General features: G+C 50.2%; 1 protein-coding gene and 1 long non-coding RNA gene across 4 annotated transcripts in view; one reads left to right on the plus strand and one right to left on the minus strand.

The window, feature by feature from the left end:
• Positions 1-7,017: 7,017 nt before the first annotated feature.
• Positions 7,018-25,596, plus strand: part of Ncmap (non-compact myelin associated protein) — a 34,779-nt gene continuing 16,200 nt past the window's right edge. Inside the window, exon 1 of the mRNA XM_003471122.4 lies at positions 7,018-7,100. The gene's annotated coding sequence lies outside the window, so the exon portion shown is untranslated. The remainder of the gene's footprint in view (positions 7,101-25,596) is intronic.
• On the minus strand, positions 16,736-24,945 carry LOC134472961 (uncharacterized). Of its 3 annotated transcripts, none has more exons than XR_010043018.1 (5): positions 24,679-24,945; positions 21,990-22,203; positions 20,455-20,736; positions 19,376-20,218; positions 16,736-18,471 (listed from the first exon to the last, which is right to left on the minus strand). It is a non-coding gene; the product is annotated as an uncharacterized LOC134472961 (long non-coding RNA). The 3 variants fall into 3 exon arrangements; XR_010043017.1 differs by having other exon boundaries at positions 19,720-20,218; positions 24,679-24,939; XR_010043016.1 differs by having other exon boundaries at positions 16,736-20,218; positions 24,679-24,944.

The following is a 25,596-nucleotide window of genomic DNA, read 5'->3' on the forward strand; positions in this document are numbered from 1 at the left end:
CTGCTTTGCCATCCAGTCCAGCTCTCAAGGTTCACAGGTGAGATTGGGTCTTGCTTCATGCAGAGGAGGGGACTTGCTTATGGTCCTGTAGGGCAGTTAGGGGGAGTCAAGTTTAGAAGTTGACTTCCAATGTAGCTGTTGTGGTAAAAGCTCATGTCCAGTGCAACCAGACCCTGTTCCAGAGAAAAATAATCTTGAAAACTGATAGAAAGTTGGTAAATGAATGGCAACAAATGGGACAGCCAGTGGAATGCCAGGAAAATGGGTGGCAGCGCCTCAAATGTAGCATTAGCCATAAACAGGGCACGTACTGAAAACTGTGCTCAGGACCATGCCTTTAGCTGTTTGTCAAATGGGAGGCACAGAAAAATTTATGAAGACCAGGTAGAGACCATAGCACAAAATCAAAGATTCAGACCACTTAGCTAGGAGCTAACAGACCACCTTCCAACATTCCAGCCACCAATGCTGACCAGTACAAATTTCCCAGCTGACAGTTCCCCCAGGAGCCCAAGGAGAGCCAAGAGTCACCAGGCAAAGCAGTTTTAGGCAAAAAGAAGGCCACTCACCACACCAGGAGCGCTCCTAGGCACCCGGCCTGCTCCCTGAGTGCCTGAGTGAGCATCTCTTCTATAAGTCCCCAGCCTGTCACCTCTCCCTGCCATGGCCACATGGCAAGAAGAGCAGAGTCTATCCAAGTGAGGTAGCAAATGCCCATAATCCCAGCTATTTAGGAGGCTGAAACAGGAGAGTTATGAGTTTGAGTATCTACCTCACAGAATTGTCCAGACAATTAAGGAAATTCGTATGCAACACAGGCTCCCTATGTGTGACCCATAACTTTCACTTTTTATTATTTGCCAAGAGCAAAGTTTTAATTCATCCATCTCTCTCTCTCTTTCTCTCTCTCTCCCTCTCTCTTAGTACTGGCAATTGAACACAAGTTGAATTTGCTCTGAACTACATTCCTACACCTTTTTTATTTTTATATTGAGACAGTCTTGCTCAGTTCCCTGCACTGGGCTCAAGCTTGCATCCTCCTGCCTCAGCTTCCCAGAGTGCTGGGATGACAGGAGTGAGCCACCATGCCCCGCTTACCTACTCATACCTGACTGTTTACCTGACATCCAGTACGTTCAGACAACTGATGCCAGAGAGGCTGTAAGGAGAACACTACCTGAGAAGTTCACAATCCATGAGGAGAGAAAAGTGTCACCAGCGGGGCATCTGTAAGATAGAGACGTGTAAACTGCGCACTATTTGGGCACAGAAACGCCTGGGATCTGATGGTCGGGCTTAGTCTTGACCCTGAGAGATTACAAGAAGTTCAGAGACTGCAAAGAGAATCTTATTCACTGCTAACATAGCAGGCATTCAGTAAACAGTCATCCAAGGAATTAGGAAAGAGAAAACCAAGACCCAGAGATTATCACGGCGCCCTCTGCGCACACAGCAAGGGGGCGCAGCGGCTACCCGGCCTATTCTTCAGCTTGTGTCTTCTCCCCGGCTCTGCGACCTCAGATGACCCTGGTGGCCCCTGTGGACAGGATCCGGCAGCTGGCGCAGGGAGCGCTCAGAGCCTCGGAACGCCAGGTTGCTGGTCAGTGAGGAGCGGCTTCTGCAGCTGGTTAGGCGTCTGACTTAATTTACAGCTTCTCATTTCATCCTGGGAATAGCAGAGCTTCCCGGGAACTACCAGCGAGTGCTTTCGGCTCATTCTTGAAACACAGCGTAGAAATGAGGAAGCTGGCTGCTTCCTGGGGCAGCCGTGAGAACCGAAACCTCAGCAGAGCAGGGAGAGGCCTCGGAGACCCGGAGTCCACCTGCTGTTTACTGATGAGGAGCTAGGGGCCAGAGGGCCGAGCCCCAACACTCTGCGCCCCTCCCCCTCCCCCTCCACCCGCGCATGCGCGGGGTGAGCCCGGGACAGACCGCAGGCTGCAGGCGAGCGAGCTGGGCTCCCCTTCCCACCCCCGAGCTCCGCACGGCGCGCCCCCTTCCGGGGACGGCACGGGCAAAGGCAAAGAGCGCTCAGTAACCTAGAGCAGGGACCGAGTCCTTGGCTTTCGCGGCTTCTCCCACTGGCTTGGTTGAGAAACAAGAAACTGATTTCAAAAGCAGTTATCCTAAGGAAATTGTGTGTGTGTGTGGTGTGTGTGTGTGTGTGTGTGTGGTGTGTGTGTGTGTGTGTGTGTGTGTGTGTGTGTGTGTGTGATTACTCAAGGTGGACTTGGTTTCCTTGCGCTCAGGAGTCTCTGCTTGTCTCTCTACTGAAATTGCATTTTAATCCTATGTGACATTTGGCTGGTTTCCCCAGCAACCATCTCGAAAGCCATAAATAGCAGATTAAGGCTTCCCAGGATGCAACAAGAGACTGGACAGTCCAGGCTGAGATACAAACCCAGACGTTCAGAGGCTGGTCCACAGCAACTTGCTCTGCGGAGAAGAGTGGGAGGGCCCACTCGCTGCATTTTGGTGGCTTCGGTGCAGAGACAGAAATTCACTGTTTTTCTCTTTCCTTTTTTTTTTTCCTGGTGCTGGGGCTTGAACTCAGAGCCTTGTGCTTACTAGGCAAGTGGTTTACCTTTGAGTCATACACTGAAACCTCCTTTTCTTTTATTTCCTTTCCCTTTTTCTTTTCTTTTCTTGGTATAGACATACTGTTTTGTTTGTTGTTTGGTTTTTGAGACAGGGTCTCCCTATGTAACACAGGCTGGCCTTGAACTCAAAATGATCCTCCTGCCTCAGTCTAGATGTACTGTTTACTAATTCAAAGAATAATATTACATTCACTCATCCAGCAAATGCACTTCATTCATGAAACATTCTCGTATGTAGGATGAGGTGTGAGACAGTCCACCTTCCCCGTGCCTCGGTGACCTCTCCCCTTAGGACACTGACCATGGACTCTCGGGGTGGGCAAAGATTCCCCTTAACTCTACCAAGATGACCTCTCCTCAGGTCTCATCCATGTAGCAAAGCACTTTTTCTGGAGGAAATGAGAAATTAACAGCACTAATACAAAATATGGTCAATTCAGTGGTTGCCAGAATCACTTTAGGAATTATGAGACATTTAGATAAATAAAAACTCTAACTATAAATAGAAGAAACAGATTACTTCTTTCAGGGTTGTGCCACATTCTTAAGGTTCCTTGTAAAAACTTCTGAACTTTTTCAAATGTCTGAAGGTTGAAAATTAGTTTTATTGGGGCTGAGGATTTAGCTCAGCGGCATAAGCACCTGCTTTGCAAGCAGGCAGTCGTAAGTTCGATCCCCGGTACCAATAAAAAAGAAAAATACCAAAAAAAAAAGAAAGAAAATTAGTTTTATTATTCAGACTTTAGTATTATTAAAGAAATTTCAAAAGTATTATAAAAACAGCTAGGTGTGGTGGTGCAAGCCTGTAATCCCAGCTTGGAGACTGAGGCAGGAGAATCGCCGTGAGTTCCAGGCCAACCTGGGCTACATAGTGAGATCCTGTCTCAAAAAAAAACCAAAACAAAACAAAAAAGAAAAAGTATTACAAAAACTAAAGTTTATTTGTCTAGGAATTACAATTTTTAACAGATAATTTTCAAAATATATATCTTAGACAATTCAACTATAAAAATATATTTATCCTTTATCCTCTTATGTGTTGGTGCTGGAGGTTGAAACCAGGGCTTTGTGTAGGCTAGGAAAGTGCTCTACCGTTCAGTTACATTGCTGGGCCCCTTCATTTTTAGAGATAAGGTCTTACCAAACTGTTCGGGCTGGCCTCAGACTTGTGACCCTCCTGCCTTCCTTTTCTATTTTTAAATATCCCAGCATATAGCACCCATGGGGTACATCTGAAACAGGTGGTTTATTAGTAATTTTGCAGACAGTTTTTATTGACTTACAAAACTGCTTTTTATATGAACATCATCTTTTTAAGAAAAAGCACAAGGAAAATCCACACACTTTATTTACATGGTGCCACATTTCCTTCAGTCTTAATCAGTATAGGCATACATTTCTGTAGTTATAAGAGTCCACATGTTTATTTCCATTCGTTTATGACGTGGCTCCACATGCTGGAAACACCTGAATGTTTTGTGCGTCTTCCCTTAGGGATGAAACACGATAAGCCTGCCCATACTCTGCCCTTCGGAATGGTGGACATGCCCAGATCCTGCAAACCATGTGCAAGGCTCTGGTGTGGTTCCTGCCTCTCAGGCTCAAGCTGTGCAGGTAGATGGCGCAGGGAAAGTGGGAGGTCCCGGAGGAGCTGCCTCCTGCTGGATCAGGAGGGTCACTATTCTGGTCACAGAAGTCACCCGTGCTCAGGGACAAAGTGACTCAGCCGTTAAACCATCCCATGAGGTTCTCCGATCCTCTCCTGTCAGCAGCAGCTGTCTACCCTCCCTCCAGGATGTATCCCGACCCTGTTCCCTTCTCTCCAGCTCCCAATGACACCTCTCCTCCGTGCCAACCTCCCACCTCTGTGCCCTTGATCACTTCTCAGCCAGCCAGCACCCCAGCACCCTCCTAGACACTCAGGCCAGAGCTGTCGCCATCCTCTACTCTTTTCCATGGCATCCCACCCTCTTGAGAATAAAATCTCAACTCCTCCCTCTGGCCGGCAAGACCTCCCGACATCTGACCCTGCCCTCCTGTGCACCCTTCCCTGAGCCCTCCACTCCAGTTAGCGCACTGGTGTTGTGGCCTCTGTACCTGACTGTCCCACTGTCCCAGCTCTCTGTCTTCCCCTCGCAGATGGTGTTTACTTCTTTCTGAAGGCACCCCTGACTCCCCATAATGACCAGTGACTGCCCATTATTAGTTCCTTCACAGGGCTCCCTGCAGAGGCCCTTTCTTCCCTGTCACCATCTCTGTGACTAGGTGTCACCGTGCTATGCACCTCCGCAACGTGAGGTCTACAGGCTGGGATGATGTGGACGCTGACCCACCTCTCCAAGTGCCTGGCTTACAGTGGATACTCTGCAAGCTCAGTGAGGGAATAAGCTGGAGATGAAGGTCACCAAGCAGCTCCAAGGCACAGCGCCATGGGCCTCTGGCTCTGGCTCAGGGGACGCCCTGGTGACGGAAAGGGCCTGGCCCACGTGCCTTGGTGCAGATGTCAGAGCCCCTCCTGAGGATGGACACGTCCTCAGTTGAGTGGCTGGGGTCAGGGAAGAAGGAGGAAGTGGGGTTGATGACAGGAAGATGCCAGGGACCCTTTGTGTCAATGTGCCCTGTCCCTGGCAGGTACCACACAGCATGCTGCGTCTCCAAGGTGCCCAGCACAAACAAGTTCCTCCTCTCTAGCCCTCTCTGCAGGGACCCTGAGATAAGTGGTGTCATTTCACTCTACAGAAAGAAACTGAGTCTCAAAGAAGTTGTGAAAACTGCTCCATCTTGTGATCAGTAAATTAGAAGAGTGAATTTGAGCCCAAGATCATGTGATCATTGGGCACTTGCCAGCAAGCACCTTTGGATTCACGCTAAAGAGGCCCATCAGCACCTAATGCAGGGTCAGGGCAGTCTCCCCAGATTCCCCCATCCCCTCCCCACCTTTCCCAGGCCCTCTTTGTGGCCGGGTTTGTCCTCCACCAAAGGGGGCAAGTGCTGCTGAGGAGCGCATCTCTTGTCCTTGGTGAAGATGCAGAATTATAGAATTGTGCTTCTTATTAGAAGTGTAATAAATGCTGGCTGTGGTGGCACACACCTATAATCCCAGCACTTGGAAGGCTGAGGCAGGAGGATTGCTGCAAGTTTGAGGCCAGCCTGGGCTACAAAGTGAGTTCAAGGCCAGCCTGAACTGCATAGTGGGACCCTGTCTCAAAAAGACAAAAATAAAAAAGTTTTTTAAAATAATTAAACGCACCTTGGTGTATCCTGCGACAACACAGCAAACCCTCCCTGCTCTAAACACCTCCCAGGCACTCAGTCTGTAACTACTCACTCCATTCATATAATCTGGAATCAGGTGACCTGGGTCTACTCCTGGCCTGTCACTTACATGCTATGTGACTGTGAGCAACTCTTCTCTGTAGTTTCCCTGTTTGCTCAAAGAGAGCGTTGGGAGCCCCCTGAAATCTGTTCTTTTTCATAAATACTGGTTGAGGGCTTACTGTGTGCAGAGATAGAGTTTGGGGCACCTGGGAGACAACAAAATGCCAGCCCGTCTCCCAGACAGTGGCGTCTGACTCTGCGTGGTTGGAGTTTTGACACTTGCCAGCTGCTCGGTTCTCCGTGTGTGTGACTGTCTACATCCCGTCCCCTCCCTAAGCCTTTCCATCAAACCAGCATCCTGCACGGCTCTCCAGAGCTCGCATTGGTGCAAAAGCAAAGGGTGAGCAAAAGCCACAGCGAATGTTTACATTTTTAAAATTATTACAGTAAAAGACACAGTGCCATTAACCCCCCGAGACACCCCACACCGCCTTGCCTCTTGCACTCCCTCTTTTATGTCTTCGAAGAGGTGTGATCAAAAATACAGTGAATGCTACTGCCGAGCGTCATCCAACCAAAAGGCAGGTTGGAAGGAAACATTATAGTGCATCCTTACCCGCTTAATTCAGGGGATCTGGCACCAGGCAACTTCTGAGTCTTCCCCAAAGTCTAAATGCCCCTGAAAGGTAAATGGTTTGCATGGAGTCTGTATACTGAGGCAGCCAGGACAGAGCCAGTAAAGACAGGAAAAGAGACTTCTAGAACTGCTTCACAAAGTGACAAGGCCATTGGCATGAGTGAGTCCCAGGGAGCGGGAATATTTTGAGGGGGGATTAATTACAATGTATCTTTCACCACAATAATTGTTTAAAACTCTAAGCACGCGCCCTGTTTTTCGGTCACACCTCATCGTGGGGTCCCCGAGGTCCTCTGAGAAGTCGTGGCTGGTGCACCCCGCGCCCAGGGTGTGGGAATCTGAGTTTGCACCAGCAGCCGGGCTGGAGCAGCGGGACACCGCAGGGAGGCGCCGAGGCTCCAGCTCGGCGGCTGCTCGGGGCCACCTGCGCGCGCGGGGCGGGGCGGGGCGGGGCGGGTCCCGGCGGGCAGCGTGGGCGGCGGCGGCAGTGGACACCGAGCCCGGGAGCGCGGCGGGGCCGGGAGGCCGAGCGGGTCGCCGAGCAGGTAAGAGGCGCGGGCACGCGGGCACCTGCCCGGCGGGCGAAGGCGGGCTCGGGAGGTGGGCGTGAGGGGTCCGCAGTGTCTCCTGATCTTTGAGGAAGGAAGCGCCCAGCGTCTGCGCGCCGGGGCGGTGGTCCTGTGTGGCGGGAGGGAGGCCGAGCTTTCCCATCTTCCGTGGCCTCGGACCACGAGGGTGACTAAGGACACCGGGGTGCAAACTCACATGCACCCCACAGTCAGCCCGCTTTGGGAGGGAGCGCGAAGTGTGCAATCAACAAACCTAAATTCCCCAAGGAAAAGCCTAGAGGTAGTCGGGCCTTTGACCAGCGCTTGTCTCCTCAGTGCAAACGGTGTCCTAGCGGTAGACCTCTGCGGAGGCCGCCCTTGAGGATCTGAGGTTCAGTGAAAAGAAAACCCCCTTCACCGGGGTGGGGGAGCCCAGGGTTCCAGTTCAGATCAGCAAATTCAAGTGGATGGAAAAGCTGTGGGGGTGCTCACTGAATAAGGGAAGAAAGATGCAGGGAGAACTCCAGTCCCGGGGTACCCGCGGGAGGAAGGAACGGCTGAGACAACAGCACGCGGACTTAGAGAGACCCAGGAAGTCCAGGAGCCTGGGAGGAAGGTTCCCGGAGGGCTCCTTGGAGGAGGTGGGATTTGAGAGGTCTGTGCTGTAGAATCAGTGTGGCCCTGAAGTCTGGGCGGTCTCTGTCTTGGGCAAAGCCCCTTCCTCCCTCTGCATCCTTCTGTGTCTGTGCTCCTGAAATGATGCAGTTTCTCAACCAACTGTCAGATAGGTCTGTGTATAGTAAGCACTCAATAAATGCAGGCTGTTAATTTCTGCTAGACAGTGGCTCCTGGGGCAGGGACTACGTCATCGGTCCATGTCTGTGTCCCCAGCAGCAGCCTGGCACCTGGTTCCTGGGAAGGTGAGCTCAGGGAGGTGGCAGTGGGTGGAGCCACCCCACTCCTCCTGAGGCCAGCCGGGCTTGAGGAACTGGGCTAGGTCCCGGGGGCACCTGATGTCTTGGTTTCATTATCAACAGCTGATTCCCCTTGACCTCACCACAGTACTGGTCACTTCCGCCTTGGCCCTAGAGGAAGCTGCATTCTTGAGACAAAGTTAGGTGCCTTTGGTTTTCTGATAATCTTCGGGCACCGCACGGGGGTTCCTGCCCTCTAAGGGTGACTGGGAATATGTGAGAAGCAAAGGTCTGAGGCAGAAGAGGGAGAGACATCCGCCGAAGCCACAGACACTGTATCCACAAAAGAGCCACAAAGAGCCACAAAAGGCTTCATGTAGTCTTTTCTGTAAGTGCTTATGCTCATTCATTCACTTGAGATCCGTGCCTTGCTGAGGATTCCGTGGGCTCAGGGACCAAGCCTGCCTCACCCCTCAGTGCCCCACCAGGCAGAGCAGCTGGCACACAGTAGGTGCTCAGAGAGCATTTGTGCAATGCACACAGCTCCACTGTGGACTGGGGCTCTTGGCTCCGAGACAGGAGAGCCCCAAAACTGACCTGGAGCTTCTTCTTCTTCTTCTTTTTTTTTTTTTTTGTCTCATCCCCACTCACCTCCCACCGGAGGGGTGTAACCCCTCTGATCCGTCTCATCAAAGTGTGACACGGTACAGCTGGGGACAGGCTGGGTACTCTGTGGCTGCTCCTGGTTCAACCCAGAGAAGAAAGCATCGTACATGATGACCCCACCCCACTGCACCAGAGCAGTCATGGAACGGTAGAACTAGTGGAACCCCAGAATATAATAGAGGGCACCCCGCATCTCAGAGGTGAGGAGACCGGGATTCACAGAGGGTCAGACGTAGTCTCCATGATTCCTAACTCCACATTCTTTTGTCACTAGGTGGGCTGGGAACTGTACATACAGCAATACTTCTGTATTTCCTAGTCCCTCAATAAAGTGGGATGAAATACTAGAGGGAGAGATAGAAAGGTAAACTGGATTTCAAGTTGCTCGGTAAACTTTTTTTTTTTTTTTGTATCAGGGATTGAACTCACAACCTCACACTTACCAGGCAAGCGTTTGAGCTAAATCCCGAGCCCTAAACTTTTATGTTTTAAAAACCTCACCTCTCATGAAAAGAAAACCACAATTATGCATGTTTCATTTTAAAAGATTTGTTTTTATTGTTGAAGAGCTCTCCGTGGGGCTGCGCTGTGGCCGGCCAGCTGCGCCCGGGTCCGGAGGTGCACGGTGCGCACTGCCCAGAGCCAGCACTGCGGCCAGCCTTGGAGCCGCATGCGCTGTCGGTGCAGCCGCCCAGCCCGCCCTGGGGGCCCTGTTGGGTCTGTTAGGATGGAGCCTTCTTCATTGCTGTGAAATGGACCCCTGGTCCCCAGTGTGGATTCTAGGTGCGCAGGAGGAGGAGACGGGAAGCCAGGAAGGGCGTGGAGCCAGGCTCTGGCCGCCGGTGGGGCTCCTTGCATTCCTGAGCCAGGCCGGGCATAGGTGAAGCGGAGAGGCAGGAGCCGGGCAGCGCAGCTGGAACCTCTCATGTGGTTTCACGCGCCCAGGGGTGGTGGCTGCAGTTTGACCTGAGGACAGAAAAGAAGCTATGCCAGTGGCTCAGACAGAGAGGCTTGTTCTGTAGCTGGCCCTGGCCTGCTTGAGGGCCTCCTGCCTGGGCTGGGCACACCTGAGCCCTGGGGCCTTGGGGGGGGGGGGATGGCAGAAGCACAGCCGGCCAGGGACCCATGTGGACCCTGCAGGGCCAGCCTTGCCCTGGGCAGCGGTGCAGCAGTGAGGGGGAGACACACAGGGACACTCTCCTCTCCTGGGCTCTGGTTTAAACCAGATCAGCATCCCTGAGCCTCGGTTTCCTGCTTCATTACCCAGAGGTGAGAACTTCCAGGGCCACCACTGTCCAATTAGCGCGCCTTCGGGGGACCTCGAGTCTGGGGCCTGCTAAGCAACTGTTAGAGCAACTGACCTCGGGTTGCCCGTGACACTTGCTGCACTGGGAGTCTGGAGGGGACAGTTTCTGCTGCTGCATTGGGCGTGGCAAACCCCTGGAAACGGGTGGCCTCCCTTTGAAGCTTCCATCTGTCTCCACCTGGTGGCGTCTCCCCAGTTGTCATGCAGTGAAAGCATCTGTGTGACTTGCCCCCCTCTGCTGTACCCCACCCCTCGTCCTCCCTGGAGGTCCCTGGGTGCTCAGCCTGTAGTTTACAGAGGCCAAGGAATGGTCAGCGCTTGTTTGCTGAGGCATCCCTTTGTGCCCACACAGGAAGGGCTACATGCTCCGCATGCCTCAGCCCCCGGCCACCCACAGCTCCCTCGGAGGGGCTGTGCCTCCCTGGTTCTCTGCAGAGCTGGAGAGAGATGAAGTAACCATCACACAGGCAGCCAGGGAGGCGTTGGGATTCCCTCTCTGAGCAGGTTTGCGGCCCCACACCCTGCTGGAGGAGCCCCAGACTCCTCACTGCGTGGTGAGTGAGCGAAAAACAGAGATGCCAGCCAGCCTGGTGCTGAAGGGTCGTGAGTTCAAAGGCAGCCTGGGCCACACAGCAAGACCCTGTTTCATAAAACAAAAGAGACGTGGGAAAAGGGAGGAAAGGAGCAAAAAACTAGGAAAAGGGGCCACTTAGTGGAAATTGGAGCAGCTTGTGGTGTTGATAGTTTGTTCTGAAAAATGGACTTAGTTGGTTTTCTCCTCCTCCTCCTCCTTCTTCTCCTTCTCCTATTTTTCTTTTTCCTCCTCCTCCACCTCCATGTCATGCTGGTTTTCTGAGAGTCAAATCCATTCATCCTCTCATTCTGAAATTCTAGATGCCCCAACCCAAGCTTCTCTCTAGTTGGAGACCTTGACGGTGACCAGTTTGCCCACAGGACCAAATTCCAACCTCATCTCTAGTTATGATGATATTAATCATCATAATAACTACAAGCTGGGTGTGGTGATGCATGCCTGTAATCCCAGAAAACAGGAGGCTGAGACAGGAGGATTGTTGTGCATTTCAGGCCAGTGTAGGCTATATAATTCAAACCCAGCCTAAACTACATAGGAAGACCTTGTGTCAAAAACAAAACAAAACAAAACAAAATAAAATAACAACAATAGTTAACATTTTTGAGAGCTTTCTGTGTGTTAATCACTTGGCAGCATTTTCTCCCGAAAGCCTCCGGCTCCCAGGGGATATGTGCCGTGTCCTTCTCCAGTCTGCAGGTGTCCTACAGGTACAGAAACTGAGGCTAAGAGAGACTGAGCTCTCCAGGTGGCAGTGCCAGGGTTTAGGTCTGAGTCTATCGTCAGATTGCATCTCCCCTGAGGGCAAGGACTGTGCCCAGTTTCCCCGACTCCCCATCAGCTGCACGGTACTTTGGGACATTGATATCTCTGGAGAATTCAATCCAGCCCCCCCCCCCATAACAGCATCTGGTTCCTCAGGTCCCTTATATAAAAACGGTAAAATGGTATAGTGTTTGCATAGCACCTCTGCATACCTCCTGCATACTTTAAATCATCTTTAGTTTGCTTATAATACATAAGGCAGTGTGAATATAAATGGAAATAGCTGTTAGATTGTATCATTTGGGGAATAATAACAAAAAAAAAGGTCTATATAAAACCAGGCTTGGTGGCTTACGCCTGTAATCCCAGCACTCAGGAAGCTGAGGCAGAAGGATTGTTGCAAGTTTGAGACCAGCCTGGGCTACAAAATGAGCTCAAGGCCAACCTGAACTGCATAGTGAGACCCTGTCTCCAGAAAACCAAAAAGCAAGAAAAAAAAAAATGCTGTACATATTGGGTACAGATGCAGGGTTTGGGAGATTTTTTTTTCAATCCCTGACAAGCTGTATCCATACTTGTGGAGCCTACAGATAGAGGCGGCCACTGCCTGAGCCCTCTGTCTGGAGTGAATGAAAGCTTGAAAAACCACAGCCTGGACTTGAGCCCTCCCGTTGCCTGCCTTCGAGGAACCTCACCTTCCAGCGTTCTAGTAGCTGTCCAACCCCTTCATGCAGAAATGGGCAGCAGTGGCCCACAGGTAGTCTGGGCTGCTCAAGGCCTTGTGCAGAAAGAAACTGATAAAAGCAAATACTCATTTCCCCACCCACTCACCCCCACCCCCCCAACCACACCCTACCCCACCCCCAACCCCCCATATTCAACCCTGACAGTCAAACTTGGCAGAGTGCCAACTAAAAGTTCCCAAGCATGCTCATCCTAGGGTGGGATCCTTCTGCCCTAGATTCATCCTACTCTTATCCCAGTCCCTTTCTCTCTCTCTCTCTCTCTCTCTCTCCCTCTCTCTCTCTCTCTCTCTCTCTCTATATATATATATATATATATAGATAGATAGATAGATAGATAGTAGGCTGGCCTCACACTCAGGGCGATCCTCCTGCCTCAGCCTTCCAGGTACTGGGATTACAGATGTGCACCACCGTGCCCAACCTTAGTCCCTCTTACACTTCAGCTGTTCCCCCACAACACAATGCAAGACGGGCAGTTGGTGCTCCTAGGAGAAGCTCAATTCACCTTCCCACATGTATACCTGAGTATACTACTCTTAAGAAAAAGACATCAGCCACCTGAACCAGAATTGTTGAAGCGGGTAGACTCAGATTTTTTTTTTTTTCTTTTTGAGACAGGGTCGTGCTGTGCAGTTTGGGCTGGCCTTGAGCTCACTTTGTAGCCCAGGCTGGTCTCGAACTCACAATGATCCTCCTGCCTCAGCCTCTTGAGTGCTGGGATTACAGGCGTGAGCCACCATGCCTGGCTTAGACTCAAATTTTAAGTAAAGCATGATACTAGCACTTAAGGAGATAAAAGAGGAAATTTACGAACTCTTGAGAGAACAAGAAGTCACAGATTCATCCCTTTTTCTACCACCACTGATGCAGCGGGGGCCAAAATGCAGTTCAGTCCCTCGGTGACTCCTGACTTGGGCACGGATGGTAAAAAGCATTTCAGCGCACCTTGCCTTGTTCAAAGGAGGGTTGCTTCCCCTTCTCTGTTATAATAACACACATTCAGCTCATGCCACCCGCAGGGATGGTGAAGACGTGGAGATCAGAGAGTTAGCAGAGTGGCCCAGGTTTCCAGGAAGAAATACGTCTCCTGTGTTGTGCAGGTACAGGAGGCAAAGGCTGGTGGTGGGACCTTCCATGTGGGTCTTTACCCTCCAGGAAGGCTGTCACCAGGCCACAGCCAGACAAGGACCCAAGAACAGACCCTTGAACTCGAAGCTAAATCTCATCCACTAGGAAAGGAAAAAGGAAAAACAAACAAGCAGACAACTGGGGAGACAGAGGAATGAAATCACCTGCAGTTTTCATTAAAAACTGCTTACAGAGCTGGCCATGTTGGTGCACGCCTGTAATCCCAGCACTCGGGAGGCTGAGGCAGGAGGAGCATTGCGAGTTCAAGACCAGCCTGGGCTACAAAGTGAGCCCAAGGCCAGCCTGAACAGCACAGTGAGACCCTGTCTCAAAAAGACCAAAAACAAAAACAACAACAACAACAAAACACTGCTTACAGTGAAGAGAAAAAGTCTTACGTGAGAACAAAGTCAAAACATTAGCTAAGAAAAAAAACTATTTAAAATAATAGATACTGTCAATGGCATACAATATGAGGATGGATTCTGTTGAAGAATTAACTGATGGACAAAATGAGCAGATTGGAAATTATCCTCAAAAGCATCTGGGAGCTACCTGTGGTGGCACATGCCTGTAATCCCAGCACTCTGGAGGCTGAGGCAGGAGGATCACTGTGAGTTCAAGGCCAGGCTGAACTGCATAGTGAGACCCTGTCTCAAAAAGACTTTTTAAAAAAGGTTAAATATTTCAAAATTACAGAAAAGTGAATGAACACAGGTTGGAAGGACTCAGAATAACCAACAATAGAAATAAAGAAGAAAATTACACAGAGATATCAGGTTGAGAATAAAAATACAAAACCCAGAGGAAGAGCAGAGAAAATAACAGACCACTTACACAGGAGCAAGAATCAGCAACACTTGATAGAGGAAGTAATATTGCTCAGAACTGAAAGAAAAGAACTTGTTCAACCCAGAATCTTCAAATCAGCCAAGCTGTCATTTAAACATGAGGTCATAACAAAAATACTCTTAGGTAAATAAAACCTCAGAAGGTGGAGCACACAAAGAGCCACACTGAAAATACTCTGGGAGGAAAACCTTAATAATAAAAGAAACAAATCTAGGAGATCCCACGCAGAGCTGTGAAAAGTTACACACTGCGCAGGGTGTGTAAATCAGGTTCCCATGCCAGAAACAGAAAGGTATTCAGCACTTTAGGAAGGAGGGTATTTTACACACCTCATTCTTTTAAAACACTGGGAAATCTTGAGGCCCTCTAAATATGCCCAGATCCCTGGCCAGGCTGGAGAGCACCAGTGACCGCCAAAATTGGGTAGAGGAATCACAAGACTTCCTGGAACCCTTGAATTCCAGAACCTGGGACTGTCTTCCAGATCCAGGAATACAAGGCTGGTGGCTGCCACTCCCAGATCCTGGAACTCCCAGTGTGGTTGCATATGTCACGTGAGGTCCTTTGACTCAGTGATAATAGAAATTAAAAAGTAGGCCAAGAAATGTGAGTATACAGGCAAAGCTTTTTTGGTTTTGTTTTGTTTTGTTTTGTTTGTCTTTTTTGAGACCAGGTCTCGCTATGCAGTTCAGGCGGGCCTTGAGCTCACTTTGTAGCTCAGGCTGGTCTCCAACTCACAATGATCCTCCCACCTCAGCCTCCTGGGAGTACAGGTGTGAGCCACCATGCCCGGCGCTTGGTTTTGGTTTTTTAAAGACAGCTTCTTGCTATGTAGTGCAGGCTGGCCTTGAATTGCTTGTGTAGCCCAGGTTGGGCTCAAACTCATGGTGATCCTCCTGCCTCACCCTCCCAAATGCTGGGATTACAGGTGTGTGCCACCATACCCAGCAAGCAGGACTTTTCATTGAGAAGGAAGAGAAAATGATCCAGGGGACTTTGGCTCAAAGAGAGGCACTGAAGGGGACGTAGCAGTGACAGAGCAGATCAGGCCTACAAGGTAACAAAGGAACAGGGCCAGCTCTCATAGGGTTGCTGAGGGGGCAGGATCTGGTTGTCCACTCTCAGACCTGGCTCTGTGCAAGAGATCCTTGCGGCCTGGAGCAGTCTGGTGCCATTGAGATGATCGCTGCTGCTTAGTTAGGGAGGTGACCTCAAGCTGGGGTGGTCCGTCTGCAGAGGCTCTGCTGGAATCCAAAGTGACCACCAGTGTGGAACAAGGACTAGAGGCTTCTAGACACCACACCAGGGGATCTATAACAGGGATTTGTAAAAAGTATCAGTTGAAAGTCCCAGCAATTCTTGAAAATACCTTACTTACTCTTCTCTTGATGTCCTTGGTCTTGCAGGGGAATGAGATAGGTTGGGTACACTTGAGGTTAAGAAGCAAGTTTCAAGAGCAGTGCTCCTTAAATGAATAGTAGGCCCCCATGCGGAGCAGAGCAGGAATCCGGTCCAGCAGGTGCTCCTCATGCTGAGGTAGGAAAGGAGACAGGTACAAAAGGAAGACAGAGACAGAGGCCAGGCCTGTTCTGTGGACTGTCTCTGACTGTCAAAAAGCCGGAGGGGAACATGTGTGGAGCTTGGCCTGCTGGGTGTCACTGCAGTGTAACCACTTGCTTGGTGGCTTCCAACAATAGCTTGGTATTTACCCTTTTTTTAAATTTTTTTTTTTTAAAGACATTAAGACAAAAGGGGACATAACAAAGCAGATCAGATCAGAACAATGAAAAGTAACATAGTATTTTACCACAAGACAACCCATAATTAACAGTAACTACCATAGTGTCTCTTTCTTTGAAATAGTTGAACATAGTTTCATATACAACAGTATCAAGCATAACAAAACAGTATAAAGCCATTCAAGAGAATGAAAGCATTACAGGGCTTTCAGAACCAAAAAGCAGAGGACGAACAATGGCTACTATATTATCTCATTTTCCATAGAAAATTTGTTTATACTGTCACACATAATAATATCCAATAAGATATAACAGGATAGAACCAAAGGCAACAGAAAAACAGAAGCACAGTAGGACTTCAGAGTAAGATGATACTAAATCAGCTCTGGCTATTCTAATGTCTTCTTTTCTTTAAAGTAGCTGTTTATACTATCACAGATAATAAAATCAAACAAACTAGGATAAAACCACTCCAACTAATGAATGCAGACATTATAAGGCTTCAGAGCAATGTAATGGGGGATCATGATTACTATAAACTCTTACTATTTTTTTTTGTTTTTTTTTTTTATTTAAAGAGAGAAAAAAAGACAAAACAAAGCAGTAAAAGGGTACAAGTAATACAGAATTTCAAGAAAAAAAATACAGTAAGAAATCACTAGTTAATAGATTACATGTTGTCATCTTAGAAACAGTTGTCCAAATTACAAAATTAAAGCATACAGAGTGGACATTCATACAGTGAGATTGCAGACAGTTCTGTTCAATGATTCAACAAAAACTCAGTAATATGGTTTTCTATCCTACACATTTAAATATACATGCAGTTATACCCTTTAGATCACTTTATTTTCCACTCTTTTTTACAATAACAATTACACTTTTTGGGTTTTATTACTCCTACAGTTTTTTTTTTTTTTTGGAGGGTTTCTTTTTGTATTTAAGGAGAAAAAGAAAAAAAAACAGAAAAAGGGTACAAGTTATACAGAATTTCAGAAAAAATAAACAATAGGAAATCACTAGTTAATAAATTACATATTGTTATCTTAGAAATAGTTGTTCACGTTACAAAATTAAAGCATATAAAGTGGACTTTCAAACAGTGAGACTGCAAACAGTTCTGTTCAATGATCCAACAAAACTCAGTAATACGGTTATCTACCTTATACACTTAAATATATATGCAGTTATAATTCTTTAGAGCACTTTCTTTTCCTTTCTTTTGTACAATGACAATTACACATTGGGTTTTATTACTCCCACAGTTCTTATTACTTTTTTTTGAAGAGAGTAAAACCAAATGTGACATAACAGATCAGAGTCAGTCAAATCAAAAGGATGGACAAAATAGATAATGTAAAAACAAAATACTAGGTGATCAACAATGGTTACCATACTGCCTCTTGCTATCTTAAAAAGAATTGCCTATATCATCAATTATAATAAAAACTCCCACAATTCTTATAACATTTTTTTGAAGAGAAAAAAAAAAATGTGACAAAGCAAAACAGGGTCAGAACAGAAGGATGGACATAGTACATGATGCAAAAACAGAATACCAGGTGATCAACAATGGTTACCATTATGCCTCCCTCTTACTATCTTAAAAAGAGTAGTTGTCTATATCTTCAGGTATAGTAGAATTGAACAAAACAGTACAGAACAAAAAAAAAAAAATAGTACAGAACAAGACCAATAAAACCTACATTCGAGACCTTACAGGACTTCAAAAGAAGATAATAGTCAAACCACAATGGGCATCATAGTAAATCTTATTGCCTTCAAAGTGGTTGCCTATACCCTCAAACTTGATACTATCAAACAAAATATAGTAAAATCAGTCAGAACAAGATGGGGTATTTACTCTTACGCCCCATGAAGTCAGCTGGGCCAGGCGGGTGGTCTCGTGGTTTCGGTCAGATGTCTGAGGGCTTGTCTGCTCTAGGTGTCTGAAAAGGTCTCTCACATGGCTTCCAGTGATGCTGGCTGTCCCTTGGGAGCTCAGCTGGGACTGTCAACTAGAGCGTCCACCCATGGCCTTGCCGTGGGCCTGGGGACTCTCACAGCATGGCAGCTGGTTCTGACAGGGACAGCCCCCAGGGCAGGGCTTCTGAGGGGCAGATAGCAGAGGCAGCCATGTAAGGACAATTCCTAGAACTGCCAGCATCACCTCTGACATGTTCTGGTGGTCTTTGCAGGCACAGGGGCCACCTAGGTCCTGATGGGCAGAAGAGGAAGTGGGGTGGGAGCCATCTCTGGAAGTGACAGGGGGCTGCAGCTGGGAAGCACTGGCGCATCTGGAGACAAGATGCCACTGTTCTGAGATGGCAGGAGGCTTTGAGCAGGTGTGGAAGGCAAAGAGATCTGACATCGGGGTGCCCACCTGGCTCTGGCACTGGCTCGCTGCTCAGGCTTCCTGTGTTGCCACGAGCCTGATGACTCCAAAGCCTTGTCCACGCCTGGTGGACACAGAATGGCTAAGTAATCAGCCCTTGTCATTGACAATGGCTGTCTCTGGTGGTCACAACAAAGGATGAGCCAGGAGCCACAAAGCCCAGTTGAACGTGGAGGAAACAGCCGTGGAGAGCTCATGAGGCTGGGGTGCTGTCACTAAGCCAGTCCATTTCCAGAGTCCCTTCTCTGTCTGCTCTGCCACCTACCTGTGCATGGGACAGGGACCAGAGGACATTCTGAGACAGGGGACAGCACCTTGAGGGAAAACTCAGTCGTCCCCAGAGCCCAGGAGGAGAGAGTGTAGGTGTCAGGATGGCAGGAGACAGGCAGTGTCCGCATTGGAATGGCCTTCGCTCTGTCCATGGGGACACAGCCTGCAGCCCCCAACCTCCCGGCTGGACTGGACCTCTCCCCCAGGTAACGCCACCGTGAAAACTCACGGCTAACCAGGTGCTGACTTGTCCACTTTCACGGCCTTTGGGACCCAGCCAGGCCTGGAGGGAGGGCCTCCTGACACCGCCTGGCCCCACCCTCGCTCCAGACTTGGCCTCCTCCTCTTCCTCCCTGCCTCGTCCCTTGCAGGCCCTGTGTTTGCTCAGAACCTTACCCCAGGGCAGAGAGCACAGAAGTATTTACTTATGTCACTGCCAGCCACCCTCCTGGAGGCCCTAGGGGGACGCCCTGAGAAGCTGACTTACATAACCTGGTCCACACTGCAGGAAGGAGATGGAAATAAATACCTCTCCCCCTGTCTCAGATGTGTTTCAAAACGGGATAGCTGGACATTCCCTTCCCTTCCCCTCCCTCTCCTTAGCACCATCACTGACTTTAGTCTTGATTCTGGTGCAGCTGGGGGATTGTGGAGCTCTTTTTAGCGGTAGAGAGGGGAGAGAAATGAAATACCCTAAAGGTGCTGCATGCCCAACACCACCAGGACCTTTATTTATTATCTCATTTCTTTCCACCACACTCCCGTGCAGGAGGCCCCGTTATTACCTCCATTTCACAGGAAAAGAATGGAAGCACAGAAAGGTTAAGAAACTTTCCAAAGGCCGCTCAGCAGAGCCAGGCCGGTCTGGCCCTAATGTTCTTAGTTTTCAGACGTCTCACCTTGAATCCATAGCATGGGCATTCTTGAGACAGCAAAGTGTGTCAGTCTCTCTCTGGGGAGGCTTAATCAGTGCTTCCGGCATGACTCATCTCCACTCGGGCCTTCCCTGGGTACTGGGCTTGGCTGTGCTGGGTGTCTCATGGCCCCGTCCTCTCACCAGATCCCACACGTCTCTCCCTGAGGTTTCCCTGCCCTCGCCCCAGACTCCTGTAGTCCTGGAATGTAGCTCTTCCTTTCTCCACCTCGCAAAATCCCAGTAAAAACTACAGTCTCATCCACTGAGCAAAGCAGTGAAGTGGAGTGGTTGAAAGCTTGAACCCAGGCCAGGTGCAGTGGCACATACCTGTAATCACTGGTCCTTGGGAGGCTGAGGCAGGAGAATTGCAAATTCAAGGCCAGCTGGGAACTTCGGCGAGAACTTATCTCAAAAATGATGAGTGTGGCTCAGTGGAGGAGTGCCCGCCTAGCGTGCATGTGGCAGCCCTGGGTTCAGTCCAGCACAGTGGGGAGGAAGCCTGAATGCTGGAACATTCGGTGTCAGTTCCACCTCATTCTGCCCACTTACACTGCCTGAAACTGCTAGACAGTTATTGCAGCTCCCTGAACCTCGGTTTCCTCACCTGTCAGGTGGAAATGATGCTGTCCACCTCCGGCCACATGAGGCTTATTTGTGGCACACAGCGGGCACCCGTTAAGTGTGCATTCTCACCATAGAAGCCTCTGCATGTAGATCAGATTCGGAGTCAGATTCTCTGGGTTCGCACTCTGCTCCCTTGAGAACCTTGGATCAGAGACTTTGTCTTCCTGGGTCTGCTGTGTAAATTTAGATGGTTGTATATGCTCTGTTGGGGTGAATGGTGCAATCAAATACAGTTCTTAGTGGTGAGGGGAAGAGGAGTTAGGAACAAGCCAACATGAGCTATTGTTATATCCCTGGGAATCTCACCCTGCTGCCCGAGGTTACACTGACCACCCAGCACCACTCAAATGCTACCACCACTCATGACCTGTTTTTCTCTTGTTGCTGTGACAAAATACACAGCACCCAAAGTTAAGAAAGGAAAAGTTTTTAGCTCACAGTTTGTGGAGGTTCCAGTCCATAATCAGCGTGCTCCGAGGTGGGGTGACTCCAAGGTCCATGACTGCGTGAGGCTTTGGGGGATATTCAGACACAAACCATAACACGACCCTTCTCTCACAGCCGTCCCAGGTTCAGTGTCACATCTGCACCATGGTGGCGGCCATGGGGTTGGGAAATGCCAACAGGCCCTCTGCCCAATGCTGCAGGTCAGCCACTGACTCCTGGACACCCACTGCTCATTCGCATTGATTTATCCATCCAACAATCATGTCTTCATTCCTACAATGTGCAAAGAGCACCCAAAGTATCAGGGATTGAGAGGTGAAAGAAACCATGCATAGCCCCTATACTCAGAAAGCTCAGGGTCTTGGGTGGGACACGGCTATTCCTCAAGTAGGAGATGCCAACTGTAAGCTCTGATGAGAGAGGAGCCCAGAGTCATCAGAGGGTACAGTGTTGGGGACTGGTATGACCCTGGGTTAAACATCAGCAGTGTCAGTTGGGGAGGAAAGAGTGAGCCAACATAGTCAAAAGCCCTGGGGCAGGATTGGAAGGGACTGACCGAGTTAGGCTCAGACAGAAAGGAAGCTGCAGGAGCTCCAGCCTCCAGACCCTGCATGGCCTCGCTGGCCAACCTGAGTTCTAGTGTGACGTAGCCCTGAGGCTTTTAAAGCTTCATGAGGCTGCATGGTGGGGAAGGACTGCAGGACACAGAGCAGAGGCAGGCTGAGCAGGACCCAGGCCAGGGGAGACAGGAACCCAAAGCTGGGCAGGTGGCAAAGGCAAGGGACTTAAAAAAATGTGTAAGAAATGATGACAAATCTAAAGGGGCTTGGCGACTGGGGTGGTAGACTGGTGACAGGCAGTGAGGTGGCTGCCACTCTAGGGACTCAGGTCTAGACGCTGCTGGAGAGGGAAAAGCCTGCTAAGGAGTTTGGAGTTGGGTCATCTTAGGCTAAGAGGCCATTGGACACCTGGGCAGATTTGTTTCTAGAAAGTTCTCTGGGCTGGCTGTGCAGCTGGTAGGATTGAGTGGAGAGGGCCCTTCCATCCTCTCCCTTTGGGGTGGACAGATTGCACCGAGCACACGCCCGACCCACCTGCCTGTGGTGTGAGTCGGGATAGAGGTGGGCGCCCTTCCCCAGCTAGGAATCTCGCTCCGAAGATGAACGTGCAGCCCCAGGCTCCTGCCCTGCCCGCAGACACCTCTTCCTGACTCTCAGCGGCCTCTTCCACGGCAGCCAGGTCCCCGCATGGGGCAGGCTTTGACCGAGCTCTGCGTCTGCTGAGGCTTGTGGGTATTTAGCAGTGGCTGGCCTGGCCAAGGTCCTCACACACCCTGGGCAGCTCTGGACACTCACACACACGCACACACTTGCCTCCCCCTGCCCAGCCCGCGTCCCTCAGGCCTGGACGGGGCCCCTGTGTGACCTCACACCCAGCCCCTTCTTCCCTGCCGGGGTCCCTTTCTTGCTTTCTCATGTCTCCAGGACCCCTGAGTCACACTTGCCCGCCCATCCCCATCCCCTCACCCTGAAGGTCTCTTTTCCATTCCCATCCACGCTTTACTGCAGAGCAAGGTGGGTCTGGGAAGCAGAAGACCGGGTCCAGATCCTTCTGCAGCAGCTCTGTGACTTTGGATGAGTTCTTGGGCTCTCTGAGCCTCAGTTTCCTTCTTGTGAAGCAGAGTGGGTGTGGTGAGAATTTAGTGGGATCATGAAGGTAAAGCCCCAGGCGTGGTGGTCACTATAGAAGAAGGGACCAGCGAGTGACTGTGAGGGGCAGTGCTCCTCCTCCGCCTGCCCGGTGCCTTAGAGTCGGACCCAGTCCGCACGACTGGGCTCCCAGCTGTGGGTGCACCTGGATTCCGCCAGCCTCACACCTGTGCTTTAAGCACGAGACCGAGAGTTTCCACACAAACAGGTTCCAAGCGTGGCCCTGTGGGGTGTGGGGCACCCTGGGGATCCCTGATGGACCTCAGAGACAGTGTCTAGGACAGGTCAGCACCAAAAGAACTCAGAACCAGCAAAGCCACCAGGCACAGTAGATAAAGCCCACAAGACTTTAAGGACCTCAAGAAGGTTTTAATTTCTTTTAAAAGGAGAGGGCACTTGTTAAGGTAGAAGAAAATACTTTGCATTTTTTATTTTATCTTTTTGTTTTGTTTTTGGTACTGGAAATCGAACTCAGGACCTTGCACTTGCCAGGCAGACCCTTATACCACTGAGCTATAGCCCCAGCCCAATATTTTGATTTTTTTCCTTCACACTGGGAGCAAAAAAATTTTAGAGGCTAGGAAAATGTACTGTGGCTGGCTGGACTCCAAAAGTTACAACATGGCGCTGACCAGCTCTTCCTGCCTCAGCATTTGCCACTGGTGTTTAGTTGGTCTTTACAACCCGCATGGGGACACGAGAACGAGGACTTCCGTGTCCACAGTGATGAGAGAGGCAGAGGTGGGATTTGGACCTAGGTCCCTGAGCCCACACTGCTGCGATCTAGTACACCATCCAGGCCTTTACCAGGTCATTATTTTCTCCAGTGGCGTCCTTGAAGCCTAAGGACAGGAGAGCCACTGCCCTTCAGAGCTGAGAAGCCGAGGCCTGGAGAGGAGCTGGGAGTCCCTGGCCAAGTCCTCGGCTAATCAGGGAGAGAGTGTAATCACCCCTGACCAGCTTTGCCCTGTCCAAACCTGCCCTGTCCCTCCATGTGCACCCTCCCCATGACTCCCTCCCCAGATGGCCCCTGCCTTCCTTCTGTCTCCTTCCCTGCCCAGGCTCCCGGCCCCCAGGAGGACGCCCAGTTCTGCGTGGTATCCATGTCCCACCTCACGACCCCATGTTCCCCCACCCAAGCAGGCTGGGGGCTGGCGCTGTGCCGGGGAAGGGTGTGCGGAGAGCGCAGGTCTGCATGAGGCGTGAGGCCCCCGGACAAACGCCCCTCTGTGTCTCAGGCCCTGTTGTGACTGGCCACCGGCCAGCTCCCACCACAGCTGCTTGAACAGCCGGGCTTGTTCCTCTGTGTGTCCTCCCTGGAGCCGGGCTCCGGCAGGAAAGGAGAGGCCCGAGAGGGTGGGAGGCAGGCAAGTTGGGGGGGAGGCCCATGTCCTGGCCTGCACAGTAGCCTCGAAGGTATAGGATGGAAGGGCCTGAGAGGGAGGTCACTGAGCCCCAGCCACCCATTTTGTAGAACAAACTGCAATCCAGATGGAACAAGTGGCTTCTCCATGGTCACAGGCTAAGTGACAGGGTCAGGCCAGAACCCAGGACTCCTCACCTGCAGCCAGGGCTCTTGGCCCTCACATTCATATTCCAAGGTGGCCCTGCTGGGAGGTGAGGCGATCAGATCCGTAGACCTTAGACTAGGTCCATAGACCAGAATGAATGCCACATGCTAAGATTACAAGCACTCTAGAAGCCCGAGTCAGGAGTATTGCAAGTTCAAGCCCAGCCTAGGAAACTTAGTAATTTGAGATAAGCCAAGCTCCTGGAAAAGGCAAGATGTAAAGCCAGAAAGCCAAAAGCCAGACCACCTAAAGGTCTATTAGGAATAAACTCAGATTTGTGGAGACTACAAGCCTGCACCACCATGCCTGGCTTGGCCTTGATTCTTAACCAAATAAAACAAATAGGGGTCGGCCCAGGAGCACCGAGGCGATTGCTGACGCCGCCTGGCTTTGCATTGTTTCCTGCCCTCTCGCCTCCTATTTTCCCCCCAGAAACTTGCAGTTGCTTTGTCCATGGTGTATGAAATTCAGTTACATCTATATAATCTTGTTTTAGTGGGTGACGAATACCCCGAGACCTAGTACAGGGAGAGCAGGAGGCCCCGGGAAGGCACAGGCCAGGCGGAAACTCAGCATGCTGGGGGGTTCCCCCATGGTTCCCTTAGGGCTGGTTGGGTTCTTGCTGCTGGTGGGTTACCGTGGAATCCTAGGAGGCCACCACCTCTGCCAAAGGTGGAAAATGGGGTGGAGGTGGGGCTGAGGCAGAGGAGGGACATTTCATTCCCGTTTGGAGGGCTCCCCTTTTGGAGGGGCTTAGCTTTCTATCCTCAATGTAACCCCACTTCTGACAGAAGAGGAGAGCAGCTGTCAGCATGAACAAACACGTCAGCAAATTTACTGCTGTCGTCTTTTTCCTGGGCTGCAGGGTCCCCATCTTCCCCCTCACCCCTCGGCCAGACTGGTTGCTCCCCTTGTGCTGCCCGGGCTTGGCTCACCCTGCTCCTTCCTGTTGGAACCCCAGGCTCGCTGTCCCTCTCCGGCTCTGTCACGGTCGCGCACTCCCACTGTGGCGGGCACAGGGTCCAGGAGCTTCCTGGGGAGGCAGTTGTTCTGAAGCCTGTGTGTCCCAGTGTGTAGGTGTCCACCCTCACACTTGACATTTAGTGTGGCTTCCACACTCCGTAGGCTGGGGCGGTTTCCAGAATTTTGCAGAAAGGTCTCAGAGCTTCTAATGTGACTCCTGTTCTGGGTTCATCTGAGTGCTGATCCTTAAAAAAAAAATACATATATATGTATAATTCTGGAGTTTTTCCTGTTAGGAAGTCAGACCTCCTGGAACAATCCATTTTCACCTACTTTTTATCTTTTTTGTTTCATTTAATGAAACATTTTCTGAACTCTCTTCTAACCCTTCTGTTAATCCCCCTCCCCTATACTGGCTCTGAGAATTAAACCCAGGGTCTTGGCATTGAGCTACCTCCTCATCCTGTTCTTTTTTTGGTTGGTTGGTTGGTTGTTTTGTTTTTTTAGACAAGGTCTCATTATGCAGTTCAAATTGGCCTTGAACTCACTATGTAGCGCAGGCTGGCCATGAACTCACAGCAATTCCCCTGCCTCAGCTCCCAAGTAGAGGGATCACAGGTATGTGTCACCATGCCTGGCTCCTTTTTATTTTTTTATTTTGAGACAGGGTCTTTACCAAGTTGCCGAGGCTGGGCTCTAACTTGCAGTCGTCTTGCCTCAGCCTCCCAGCGGCTCTTTCGTCATATTTTAAATTTCCTGGAACATTCCTTTCTCCTAGCATCCTGTTCTCATACAGATGCAAATCTTATCTCTCCTAGGGATGCTGAGGTTCTCTTCTGCTCCCCGTATTGGCTGTGTTAAACACCTCCACCCGTTGTTGATTGGTCTCA

This window comes from Cavia porcellus, unplaced genomic scaffold (assembly GCF_034190915.1).
Source record: "Cavia porcellus strain 051 isolate PalLab524CR breed Dunkin Hartley unplaced genomic scaffold, mCavPor4.1 scaffold_25, whole genome shotgun sequence".
Lineage (NCBI taxonomy): Eukaryota > Metazoa > Chordata > Mammalia > Rodentia > Caviidae > Cavia > Cavia porcellus.